Source organism: Festucalex cinctus, chromosome 18, assembly GCF_051991245.1.
Source record: "Festucalex cinctus isolate MCC-2025b chromosome 18, RoL_Fcin_1.0, whole genome shotgun sequence".
Lineage (NCBI taxonomy): Eukaryota > Metazoa > Chordata > Actinopteri > Syngnathiformes > Syngnathidae > Festucalex > Festucalex cinctus.
In genome coordinates, this window is record NC_135428.1 from 19,382,494 (window position 1) to 19,396,555 (window position 14,062).

Genomic DNA, 14,062 nt, shown 5'->3' on the forward strand with positions numbered 1-14,062 from the left:
TCATTTGTTTTCCAGGTGGATCCCACAATGGACTTGACTTATTTAACAAGGTCAATCTGCACAAGCTTCAAAGGCTCCATTGGGATGAGGAGGGCAAAGCTACGTTTCCACTGCAGATTTTCTGTGGCAACCCTCAGTGATTTAGTAGTGAGAGTGAGGGGGTTGCAAGTTATTTTTAGCTTTATGTATTATTCTAAACACACTTGTAGGACACTGATCCCTCACCCAGTCAAACTTAAAACGCCTACTTGCCATGCTTTCATTCTATGACAAGTTGAAAACATCTGGTTTCACGTTTTTCTCTCTGTTACTTTCTTGGCAACAATAAATCATTGTATGTATCATATTGTATGCTATGAAGGCTGCAACAGGAAAGGTCATGGAATACATTTGTCTAACTTTCAACTATAGCCTTATCGCTAATTGCCTATTTCTTAGAACAATGCTAAATGGATGTGTAGCAAAGCCCCTTTCCACTTTGAGCTGGGATTATGTCTGTTTGAAGCCCGCAGTCCTCATGTGTGTCCCCAGCAACTGGTGCAATTTTGATTTGAGAAAGGATTGTGGGATTTATTGTTACATACGTAATGACACGGAAATACAACAGTGCGCTTTTTCCTCCCTCGTGGGGCAGTTTACTGTTCAAAAATGGACTCACGTGCCAGTGTCTCTTGTAATCCTTTGTATTTATACTCATCAGCACTGTGCATAAGGCCAAGGAGAACAAGAACCTGCAGGGAGATTAGTGCAGGTTCGTCCTCGTAGCCGTCACTAGTTCAAAAATATTTCTAAATCCTCATTATAGTGCATTTTATTGCAATTATCTTGTTCTTAAATACCTTACTCTAATTTTATCACCTTAATTTAAGTCCCATTTACTGGATTAATGATGTAATTATAAGAAATGGGAAACATGGCGTGGCATTAGCAGATTAGCAGAATCCTCCTGAAGAGGTTTTTTTTTTTTCTTAACCCCAAAAAAGCACTTTTAGATTAACCATTTAACATCATGCACTTGATACAATTTAAATTCCAGTTAAATCAAGGAATGAATTAGGTATGTCATTGATGTACAGAACTGTCCAGACAAAAATATTAGACATGTATATTGTGTGTGTAGAGGGGTGGGGGATAAGGGGGTTGTGGGTGGGGTGGTTGGTGTTGATGACTGTCCCTTTGCTGGGACATCTCCATCCATGGAGTCAGAAGTAAAAAGGTCTCTTCTTAGGGGTCATGAGAAAGTTGCGACTTGACTTTCCCATCACTGGGCTCTGGCCTAGGCACTCTCTTAAAGACACACACACTTCCTATTAGATATCAGCAGAAACATTTTTTGTCTGTTGTTGAATTATTTATTTATTTATTTATTTGAATAACACAGTAGCTCACTTCATCAGCCGTTCGGGTTCTAATCTCTGATCGAGAGGGGGTGGGATGATCCTCCCAATCTCACCCTTCCAGGTCTCAAGATTCATGTTGTCCTTTCGGGCCAAGCCCCATGGGCTGAGCCCCACCTCCAGACCTGGTCTCGGTGACCCACGTCCGAGCAAGGGAAAATATTTTCCATTTAGGGGTGTCAGGCGATTAGAATTTTTAATCGCAATTAATTGCAAGACTTCAATAGTTAAATCACATTTAATTGCAAGTTTTCATACTCTTAACATAAAAGTGGAAAAAATCTTAAACTAATGGAAATATAGCTGCATCGTTCTTTTAGTCATTGATACAGTAATTTCACAGTAATGCATAAAATTGAGTTAAAATTAAAAAGTTGTACTGTACTGGAAAAAATGAGTGCAATATTGATTTGTGTTGAGGTCATTTTTCTGCCACTAGATGGCATAATTGCATTTGTAAGACAGTGACAGCTCAGTGCATTTTTCTTTTCATATTAAGAGCTATCTAATGAACTCAAAATTAATGCACTCATTTTCACACCCCTAATTCCATTATTCTTATTCATCATAGGGGTCTTTTCAGCAATTCTTTGTCTGGGTCATCACAGTTTTCCATGGGTGACCCTGCCAGGGGCATAAAGCCCCAGACAACACAGTTCTTAGGATCATTGGAACACACAAACGCAAGATAAGGTGACAGCTCAAGGAGGGGAAATAAGTCAAATCCAAAATGCCAAATGCTAAAAATGATTTAATCGTTTACCTCTATCAGTACAACTGTTGTTACATTATTAAATACGACATGCTTTTTGCTCACTGAGGTCAGAATTGGTGGAGTGAGCAAACGATCCAAGCTGCCTTTGCCTTGGACAGATGTTGCAACCAGAAGTCAACAACAACTGCCACCTTACATCCCTTCGACCTGTCCATCAAAAAAGTTAATAAAGCCCGTGACAGACGGGAATTGAGGGCACTGGCTTAGACAAGATAGGCTGTGTTCAATTACTCTTACTTGAGGTATTTAGGTGGGGGGGTGGGGTGAGAGCCTGATGCACTTATGACATCAGGCACGTTGACATAATCCCGGATTCCTTCTTGAACTTTTTGGCCAGCTCATTAATCATTGTCATATCGTCATAAAGCAATTTGTTTTTATAGCATTTTCATTTTAGTCTTACTGACCTGTTATATCAGAGGGCAATGTGTAATACTGTAAATGAACTTTGTTCCACAAAAGGACTTTCCCCGACAGGCAAACATTGCGTTAATTAGCGGTTAGTGTCACATAGCAACTACTGATATGGGCAAGCCGCATCTACAACACATTACGATAACTGTAAACCAAGAAGGGGAATACTTATGTAATTGGTGTTCTTGCACATACCAAAAATAGAGATGCTGATAATATTGTGCCATAATTTCAAAGCAAATTAGTTGTCATAATTAAAATATCTTTATTTTGGTCAGGTTGTAATCATGGGGCATCTTACTCATGAGCATTAACAAAAAAACGGCCTTTTTTAAATTTAAATATACTACAGCATACTATATTGTTTAATTAAAAAAACAAAGAGTCCCAATTTTCACAAAAATGCTTTCTAAATGTGCTCAAATATCATAAAAATTTATTACAGTTTCGAAGGTCAGTGGTCACCTTGATCTGATTTGCATGTAATTAAATGGAAAACGGATATTGAATCATTATTGCGATCTCTATTAGCTTTATTTGCTCTTGGCCAGAATAAATCTGCGATTGGCTGGCAACCAGTCCAGGGTGTAGCCTAGCCTACTGCCCAAAGCCAGCTGAGATAGGCTCCAGCACCCCCCGTGACCCTTGTGAGGATTAAGCGGTCAAGAAAATGGGTGGATGAATGGACAAAATAAATCACAGGGTTCTACTGGCCTTCAGTTAGGTGTGCTGTAGTTAATAGTAATATTACAGCTCAGAATTAAAGCAATAGAGTAAGCATAACGGTTTCACTAAAATCCAGTATTTACTTCAGGGGCCAATCCGAGTGCAGGTGTGGGCCACCAGTTGCCCATCCCTCCACTACTTCGCTGAGCAACCCTGGTAAGATAATGATGATACTTAATAGGGGTGTGAATTGCCTAGTACCTGACGATTCGATTCGTATCACGATTCACAGGTCACGATTCGATTCGATACCGATTAATCCCGATACGAATTTATAAGTCGATTGTTGCGATTTTTTTTTCATTCAAATTTAGAGAATACTAATCAGTAAGCTTGTAGAGGGTAAGACTTATATGAAAATGTATTATTTATTTATCTGAAATTTCAGTCTTATAGAGGTTGTAATCTGTTTCATGTTTGAACAGCATTAAAATAAAATATTAAAGGGATACTTCACTTATTTAGCCATTTTTGACAGTCAAACATTAATATTTTGCCTATAATAAATGTTATATTTTAATTTTTCATGTACAACTAGTACCTTTAATTTTGAGCCCTTGTGATGTCATTTTCAGTCGACAGCAAGTTGCAAAATGTGTTTTTAAAGGTTCTAATTGTACGTGAAAAATAATGAAAGTATCAAATTAATTATAGACAAAATATTAACTTTTTATTGCTATAATGGGCTAAATAAGTGAAGTATCCCTTTAAGGCTTAATGTTCCGTTCATATAACATTCTTCCATGCTCAAGGTGTGAATCCTAACCCGAAGTCAGACGTTTTGTTGAATATTTTTCCATTAAAAATGGAAGTTTAAAAATCGATTCAGACACACACACACACAAAAAAAAAAGGCAATGATGATAAGACGTTGAATCGGTAAGACTACCGAATGAACAATTCTGAGCTCTTAAAAAAAACAAAAAAAAACAAAAAAAAAACAAACAAAAAAAACGATTTTTTTTATTGAATCGATTCGAGAATCGCGCGATGTAGTATCGCGATATATCGCCAAATCTATTTTTTTTAACACCCCTAATACTTAAAGCCGCAGTGTGTAGCTCACGACCGCCATCTATCGGTCAAACAAGATAATGCAATGATTTTAAGCACACGAACTACGGCGTCCCAGAGAGACCCTACTTCAACAGCCTACCACCAATTTCACCGGAACAGAACGCAAACAACTTCTGGTATTCCCTCGAGTGATGACGTAAGTGAATTGCATTTGTTAGACATACTGTACAGATCCCTAATATTTGTGATTTAGTCATTTAATTTCAGAATTAATATTTTTGTCGGCATTGTTAGGAAATACTGTACGTCAGCTAATGATAATGGCTATCTATGTTCATATTTGTTAGTGCAACTAAACTATGCAACAGAGAACACACAGTTATGTTATATGTTTTATAGACATGTGGACCATCTCAAAGAGGGCGAGGGAGACGACGAGGAAGAGAACGCGGTGTCTCGTAACGTACAATTATGTCATCATGGAAAAATAATTCCATTCGAGCATGCATGTGAATGGCTCAAAACATACCTTTGCTTGGAATATGTGGTATTTAGATTACATCGTTTGCTGATATGTTTAGTATATCGTACAAAAATAATGGTGTTAACTGAACTACACATCTGCAACTCAGACTCGTAAACCCCCCCGTGTCTTGTTGCTACTAACCACTCAGAAAAGTGCTGCTTACAAAAACATTTGAAACCCTTTACTCATATATCGATTTGTCACCATGTTGAACTATTTTACCTAATAAATATCACTAAGCAACTTAATTAGTTTTGATTGAAGATACAACAGCTTCCTTGTACTTCGATGTGCAGGAATTTACATGGCTTTCACAAATAGTCTTGCTCATATAATAATGTACTTCATTGGCTCAGTGACTTTCAGTTCATTGTTTGGTACCTCATCTGACATACAATTGTTACCTTCTTGCAGAGACTCGTACAGGAAATGACCATGGAGGAACATGAAGATATCCAAGTCCAGCTGATAGACTGACACCAAGAAATACTTTTTGACACATTGCTGACACATCAGCACCACCATGATTTCCTGTACCTGGATCCCAGACTGCAGCACATTGGTGACTTGTGGCAAATAAGTGACACTTTCCCAGATCCTCGAGGACAATACAAAGGTTTTTTACCTGGCAGACTCCATGTCTGACACTGGTTGTTGTAGTTTGTATAACTTGTATATTGTTGTTGTGTGTTAATTTGTACATTTTGAATAACTAAAAACTATTTCCTTTGGCGTCAACATGCAGTGTTCATTCGACACCTAACCTAACACTATTTTACATGACTAGAAATGTAAAACATCAAAAGCCTGGAGAATTATTATAAATGCTTGCAATGACAAGGAATTCTTCATTGGCATACAGGTTTGGGCCAAAAGTAGTGTTACAGAGCAAGTATGTGTTGTACACAGCTAAAATATCTGATTACCTCAATACCATGATGTTTTTGTGTGTGTGTGTGTGTGTGTGTGTGTGTATGTGTGTGTGTGTGTGTGTGTGTGTGTGTGTGTGTGTGTGCTGACATTGTCCCCCATTAACATTGCAACATTCCTCAAACTCTCCCGAACACATAGTACGATCTGTAACACTACTTTTCGCCTACTCTATGATGTTATTGGGGCAAAATTAAGGAAGGCTTGTCCATTGATTGTGTGAACAGACTGCAGTAAAAATGAAGTCACTTCAATGTTTGATGGTTTTATTAAGTTTGACATGCTCCTTGACTGCACAAGTACATGTTATGGAGTGAGGGCATGTTCCCACCAACGATGATATCATATTCTTCAAAGGCTTGCTGAGGAAAGTGAGGGAGGAGTCACTCCATGGCTTCAGACACCTGGTCAGCAGGTCCTGTGTAAAACAAGTGCTGCTTGTACATGTGACCATTCCGTATTGCTTCACACAATAAGTTCATGTAGTGTGTAATACCGTCCATATGTAAATGACATACCAAGACGTCGGCTGACTTCAGTTTGTTGCAGCTCAGATATGGTAGGTGGAGATACTGGTGGTACAACACCGAAGCCTTCTGGGGTCCTCCATTCAAGTGTCCTCATTCGGGGCATTCCAATATGGCTGCTGACTCTCCCCTTGATATTTTTTTTTCTTGCAGGTCGGTGATGTATTTAAACGGTGCATGAATGCTTGTATACATCAGAATATGGTTCTGGAAGCCCTCAAGTTTGGCTGTTGATCTAGTGTGACACAAACAAAAACAAAATTATAAAATAAAATAAAATAATTGATGATACTACTATATGTCACCAACTTTCCAACAAAGCCCCCAAAAATAGAGGTAAGATCTTTAGTTTTTGGGCCCAAAACATTGTATTAGCTAGATAAAAGTAACTTGACTGCATAGAATATGCAAAGGCTGCTTGCTTGTCGAGTTTCCGTGGAAAACGTAGCAGCCTGTAAATTCTTGTGCACCCAATTACACAATGGACCAGTACACACTTGAGTGAGAGAGTTCAGACTCTAGCAGTGCTTACGGTACAGCCAGCATTTAAGTCCAGAAAGTTATTCCCTGCCGAAAATTAATTTCGAGAACACTATTTTCACCAACCACAACGAAAATAATTTTCAACTCCTCCACTAATACAGTATGCTTTAGATTCTCCATTGAAGTTATGGGCAAATATACCTCCGAAATCACAGTTACATTACATTACACAATAACTTGCGCATTTACTCTAAATATAACGTGCCAGCGGGAATCTTTTTTTTTTTTTTTTTCAAAGCAAGTAGCTTCATAACGAAATCGTTCGAGTGGTGCGGAGTTGCTAATCAACAGATACAGTGATCATAAAACAAAGGTACGAACATCGTATTAATTAGTACGATGTATACTTTTTCTCTCGCTCTCAAAACGTAAACACAAATGTACTCTTACTTACCGGTCAAGTAGAAAGCAGTCGAAGGCACCGGCACGTCCCAAACCTAGTCTGTTCCTCATTTCTCTCCATCTGGCAAATGCGGCTACAATATAAACTCTTGTTTTGTCGCGCTGAAATAAAATAAATTCCCAAAGCAAATGTGATGCTTGATAATGCTCTCTTCGGGGACCGGAAACTCTTCTTCTTCGTGTACATGCGGTCGCCATACAAACCGGAAGTGAGTCTGCAAAGGCGTTCCAAAAACGCGTTAAGAAATGGAGCGCTGAAATTTGTCGTTGACGGCACCCGTAGCAGAAAGATGGCGGCGAAACATGGCGGACACTAGAAGCCGCGGCCCGGACATGTAAGATAATTTGCGATTTCTAGACTAACCGTTATATTTAAAAAAAGTACGTTTATGCGATACAACATATCTTTTTACATACTACTAACCCAAACAATTGTTTTTTTTTTCCGAATGATTTATTGTTTCACCACTAGATGCCACTGTATAATACTGAGTGTACCTTTAATATAACCGGTCCATTACTATTAGACAGTGAACGAGTGTGTGAAAATGAGCATATACTGCATAGATTACTTGTATACAGGCACAAATTAGTATGCTTTTTCAAGCAGTAACACATTAATACATGTTGCACAGACATCAAATCAACATTAGCATCAGTATATAGAAGTACAATAATTAAGTGGCTTAACTCAGACATTATGTGTGAGGGGACGCTGGCAGCAGGCAACAATGTGGAAAAAGTCATTATAACCAGGCTATTAAGCAAACACCTTTGGGGCATCTGAGCTGTCCTGGTGATCTCACTGATGCAGAACTAGAGAGAAACACTTGCATACAATTTGATGTACCTAAAAGGTTTATAAATACTAATCTACTGCATCAAAAATTGATGAAAGAAAGAAAGATATCAAATATGATGTAATACATTTTTTGTTTAACATAGTGACATTTGCATTCTAATCACCTTTCACATATTCATTGATAGAGAAATTAAATACTTTGTTTTTCTGTGTGTGTGTGTGTGTGTGTGTGTGTATGTGTCTGTTTAGAAAAAAATATTTTTTTTTTCTGTAGGTGTGTGTTGCATACATGTGTATTGTAGTGAAAGAATATGAATTTGACGTGGATGTAAGGATTGTTCAGGGGTATAATGGCAATAAATAAAGCATTCTAATGAAAGAAAAGTAATTGAGACACAAAAAAGCTGGATTTGGGTGTATCTACATTAAATACCTGGGCCAAACTTTGATTTGATGTGTTAACAGTGCACATGTATCCTAAGAGGAATAAATATCTAATTCTTTAGATTCTTAAAAGCACGCTGTTTTAAGACAGATATAGATATACAGCTATACGGTATGGGTAAAAAAAAAGTGCAACCTACAAATTAGTGGCCCACTCTTGACGTTAGAGCTACTATGTTTATCCCTTACATTGACAAAATGAATACATCATCTTTGTTGTCTATGTCTAAAGTACTCCGAAGTAAATGTATACAGAATGTGAGCATTTACCTTCACAGGGCAAACAATAAATGACAATTGAGTGTTGAGGCACCAGATAAAAGTCTTCATTAAATATAAAGCATGAACATTGTATTGTAATTTATTTATACGGAGATGCTCTCAGATTTGGGAATGAATCTCTTAAGCCCATGCTGCACAAGGACATTCATGTTCCCTTGAGAGGAAGTCTTTTAGAGGGACTGCCTTGTTCTTTCCGTCACAGAATTTCTACGTTAAACACATTAGCCTTGAATGACAAAAAGAACATGCAATATAATTAGTCATTGCACAACTGTGTATATATATATATATATATATATATATATATATATATATATATATATATATATATATATATATATATATATATATATATATATATATATATATGCCCTGCGATTGGTTGGCAACCAGTCCAGGGTGTCCCCCGCCTACTGCCCAGAGCCAGCTGAGATAGGCGCCAGCACCCCCCGCGACCCTTGTGAGGAATAAGCGGTCAAGAAAATGGATGGATGGATGGATATATATATATATATATATATATATATATATATATATATATATATATATATATATATATATATATATATATATATATATATATATATATATATATATATTTACTGCGATTGGCTGGCAATCAGTCCAGGGTGTCCCCCGCCTACTGCCCGAAGCCAGCTGAGATAGGCTCCAGCACCCCCCGCGACCCTGGTGAGGAATAAGTCAAGAAAATGGTAATATAAATAATGTAATATAAATAGAAAATGGATGGATGGATATATATATATATATATATATATATATATATATATATATATATATATATATATATTAGGGGTGTAAATTGCCTAGTACCTGACGATTCGATTCGTATCACGATTTGATTTGATACCGATTAATTCCCGATACAAATTTATAAGTCAATTGTTGCAATTTTCTTTACTCAAATGTATACTAATAAGTAAACTTGTACATGTACACTGTAACACACTCACGCACACCCCCGCACAACTGCATAAATAGAATAAACAAAAATAAAGAATCAGGAAGTAGAAAACACGGACCGTCCGCGTAGCTTACAAATTCTTGTAGGTGCGTGGTGTGGAAAATGTGCGCAATGCGGACGCTGCATAGAGAGGCGTGGTTGCTGAAATGACGTCATTTCGCCGGACGGAGCCGTGCGGACCTCGTCGAGCATAAATCAAGCTTAACACCTACCACTTCTTCCCCTTGATGAAGTCCTTCATAGTGTTGACAGTGTGTTTTGGGTCATTTTTTTTTGTTGATTGATGAAGCTTCGCTGATTAGTTTGCATGCATTTTTCTGTGAATTGCCAGACAAAATGTGTTTGTAGAGTTGAGAATTCATTCTGCTGATATCCTCAGTTACATCATCAATACAGACTAGTGAGCCCACTCTCGAAGCAGCCAGTCAAGGCTAAGCCATGACATTCCCTCTACTATGGTTCATAGATGCATGAGCTTGTGTGTTTTGGATCATAATGCTGGGCCGAAAACTTGCACTGCCAAAATGAGGAGACTTCCAAAATGGCTTGTTTGTTCAACCATTAGCAATATATCATCGAAGAGCGCAAGCCATTTTCAAGGCTTTAGATTGGTCAATATTTTCTATAACACCCACATGACCAATACTATTAATTTGTGAAAAAATCTTACCTTGACCAAATTTGAACGTAGCTCAGTTTCTGTTCTACACTGAAGATAATAAAGTCTAGAAGCAAATGCCTCACATGGTAACACACTTGGAACGTAAACCCAAAATGGACCACATTTGAACAAGCACAGCTTTTACTGCTATGTTTGTTTGCTGCCAGTTATCTCAGACTCTTGATTTTTGGTTTCTTTTACTGAGAATAGACCTGTGTGTGAGTTTTTCCTGCCTAAACTTTACCTTCCACTACCTCAATACTACCTTGAAAAGTATATTTTAATTAAAAATTAGTCATTACCCTCCGCCACCCTTCTTTTATGTTTCCGCACACACGCACACAGCCGTTTCTTTGTCTTTTATCATTATGATTACCTTCCTCCCCCTCCTGTCCCTCCATGTGCTGCTCTTTTCCTTTTTTCTTGGCAGCTTCTCCTCCTCTTCGTGCTCATCTCCATCCAATCTCTCCTGAGGGCTGCAGCTCCAGCATCTCATCAGCATCAGTGTCTCAGGTCAGCCGTGAGGGTTAGAGCACAAGGGTCTTTGTTGCACTAGCATTTGAGTGTTTTTATGATTATTTTTGTTTACCTTCCATTGGTGAGCCCTTTTCTTAACGATCATTAGATGTGAAAATGTTGTGAGCGCATGTATGGGGACAACCACAGTAGGTTATTTTTGCATCTGAATGACTCTGTATTTACCTTTTTATTATTTTCAATTACCGCCCCACTCTTATCTCCCACCTCCACCCTTCCTATTCTCTCATCATTGGTCTGTCCTCACTAGGTGGTGCATGTAATTATTAGCTCTTAGCTATTTTTCAGTCATATGCAATTACACTCTGAGGAGAGAGCTCAGTTGATGTCATTATTTCCAAAAATGGCTCAAAGGTGCGGATCCCCCAGTCCAACCATTAACTCGTATGCAGTACTATTACTGTTTATTGAAAATATTTTACATCACCAGTGTTTTAAGGGGGCCGGAACGCACCGGTACGGAGCTCTGGCACTTCTGAAAATCTCCCTTGAGCGTTCAGGTACTTCTCAATGTGCAAAGAACGTACGGTCACAGTCTGTCAGCGTTCCGGTACGCTTAACAATACATATTTTGATCCCAAAATGCTGTTCCGCCGAGGGCCGTTCATCCACTGACTTACATATAATATGGAAGTCCGTGCGCTGATCACCAAGCGCCGCATGATTACTCCAGTTGTGATATATATATATATATATATATATATATATATATATATATATATATATGTGCTGTACAAGAGAGCACGGTGCTTTTTTTTTTTTCCCCCTTGCCCGATCCTAGCCGACCATAATTCTTGAGTTAAGAAAATGTTAAGAAAATCGCTACTGTGTTGTCATCCTGGCTCTTAAAGCTTAAAAAAAAAGATCGTCAGACTCTGTGGTGGATTCGCAGGCTGACAGCACGGACGTAAAAAATAAATAAATCAATCAATCCATCCATTTTCTTGACCGCTTATTCCTCACAAGGGTCGCGGGGGGTGCTGGCGCCTATCTCAGCTGGCTCTGGGCAGTAGGCGGGGGACACCTTGGACTGGTTGCCAGCCAATCGCAGGGCACACAGAGACGAACAACCATCCACACTCACAAGCACACCTAGGGACAATTCGGAGCGCCCAATTAACCTGCCATGCATGTCTTTGGAATGTGGGAGGAGACCGGAGTACCCGGAGAAGACCCACGCGGGCACGGGGAGAACATGCAAACTCCACCCAGGAAGGCCGGAACCTGGACTCGAACCGGAGTCCTCAGAACTGGGAGGCAGACGTGCTAACCACTCGACCACCGTGCCGCCCATTAAATAAATAAATAAATAAATAAATTACATGGATTGCTCATGCCAAGAAAGAAGTGAAGCCGGCGATAAGCTTATTTTTTCTCCTCTACGGCGAAGGAAAATATCAGTGTGTGGGGTACGGTTGTACCAATAAGTATAAAATAAGTGTGGCAGAAACTCTAAATGCAGATTTCCTCAGTAATAATGTGAATATAAATTTCTTTATAAATATCTTTTATAATATATTTTTCCAACTGCTACTCCAAGCAAGTCTGCATCATCATGTTGTCAGAACCATTAACAATGAAATGAAAGCAAAGCACACTGAAATATAAACCTAACTTCTGCAAGTCACCATTCACGATACTCTGAATGGTTGATGCAAACAATGAAGTTGCTAGGCTCTCATTATCCCATTCAGGGATCCTGGCGTAAAACACTCACTGATAAGTGTTTTCAGTGAAAAAAATGAATTTGTTAGTAGCAACCTAATTACTGAACATGAGTGGCCAGAATATTACACGTGACTGATACTGATGAAAACACAGGACAATATAATATTGTACTGTAAATTCCAACTTATTGGCAAATTTGTGGGCATGTGATTGTGTCATTTCACTCACCACTGTGCTGGTTAATGTCAGTCCTGAATATCCATCCATCCATTTTCTTGACCGCTTAAGGCCTTAGTATGCTTCTGCGAGAGGCTCGCGTGGAGGCGTTACGGCGTAGCTCCGCTCGTGCGTTTGCCTTCCGACTTGTGCGCAATACACGTCTGTGTCTGCTGGAGTTTCACACTAAGTCCCGCTGTCGCTATGGCTGGGATGCCACAGAGTGGCGATTCCTCGGCATTTTATGATGGATTCAGGAAGTTCAATTTAATTCAGAAACACGAAACAAAGCCGGGGGGAGAGTAAGTTCATCACCGTGGCAATTAATTATTGCCAATTTGCACCGGTGTCGGCCGTAAACTCGCCAAAACACAACAGCCATGCGCTTAGCGAACACAGTTTTGTTTTTGTTTTTTAAGTTATTGTTGTTTTCTGCCTCTCGTCCCAGGCACATATCCACATGCACAGCCGTGGTCTCCGAGCAGGAAGTCGATTTGCGCCGCCAGTTGCCTTCACGGAAACTATCTGGGCGGGGGGCGGGGAGAGAGAGAGAGAGAAAAAAAAAAGAAAAAACGCTATCGAACAGACCAATCAGAAGCAAGCTACGCCCCGCCATCTACGGCGTTCAAGGATTGGCGACGTGTGCACCGCAGCCGGCCACGAGCGACGCACACTTAAAATTCATGGCTCGCGTCGATCATGTGACCTTCGGCGTTCATCAACGCGAGAGCAAACGTGGAGGCATAAATTAGGCTTTATTCCTCACAAGGGTCGCGGGGGGGGGGGGGCGCTGGAGCCTATCTCAGCTTAGAAAACTGTATTTTCGATTCGCGGCTATGAATGTAGAGGTCCAAAGTGAGATTTTCTTCACGGGTCTCAAAGTCCCTGGTACCGGTATCTGATTACACAGCCATCTATACAAAGTGGGGATAGGCTTCACGTGCAGTAAATCCCTTCACATTGCCGAGGTTTCCTTCATTCCGCTACTGTAAAGTGGGAAACACATGGTTCGATCGCCTGCTTAACAATCGGATCCATTTCCTTGAATTTGTGACTCTCTCAACTATATTTTATAGAATTGTGCCCATAACAATGGGACATACACTGGTATAACTGCAAGGCAGGAAAGTGTACAACACAGGAAATAATGACCGAAATAGAATTCTTTGTGCTGCGTTGACGTCATCCCTACTGTTTGCAGTGTGACGGG

The 14,062-nt window shown here is 39.4% G+C and overlaps 1 protein-coding gene and 1 long non-coding RNA gene across 3 annotated transcripts in view; one reads left to right on the plus strand and one right to left on the minus strand.

Annotated features, from left to right (window-relative positions):
• Positions 1 to 14,062, plus strand: part of esama (endothelial cell adhesion molecule a) — an 86,802-nt gene that overhangs the window by 14,136 nt on the left and 58,604 nt on the right. The window lies entirely within an intron of this gene.
• Positions 6,030 to 7,421, minus strand: LOC144006329 (uncharacterized). Its single transcript, XR_013279777.1, has 3 exons — positions 7,250 to 7,421; positions 6,304 to 6,547; positions 6,030 to 6,203 (listed from the first exon to the last, which is right to left on the minus strand). It is a non-coding gene; the product is annotated as an uncharacterized LOC144006329 (long non-coding RNA).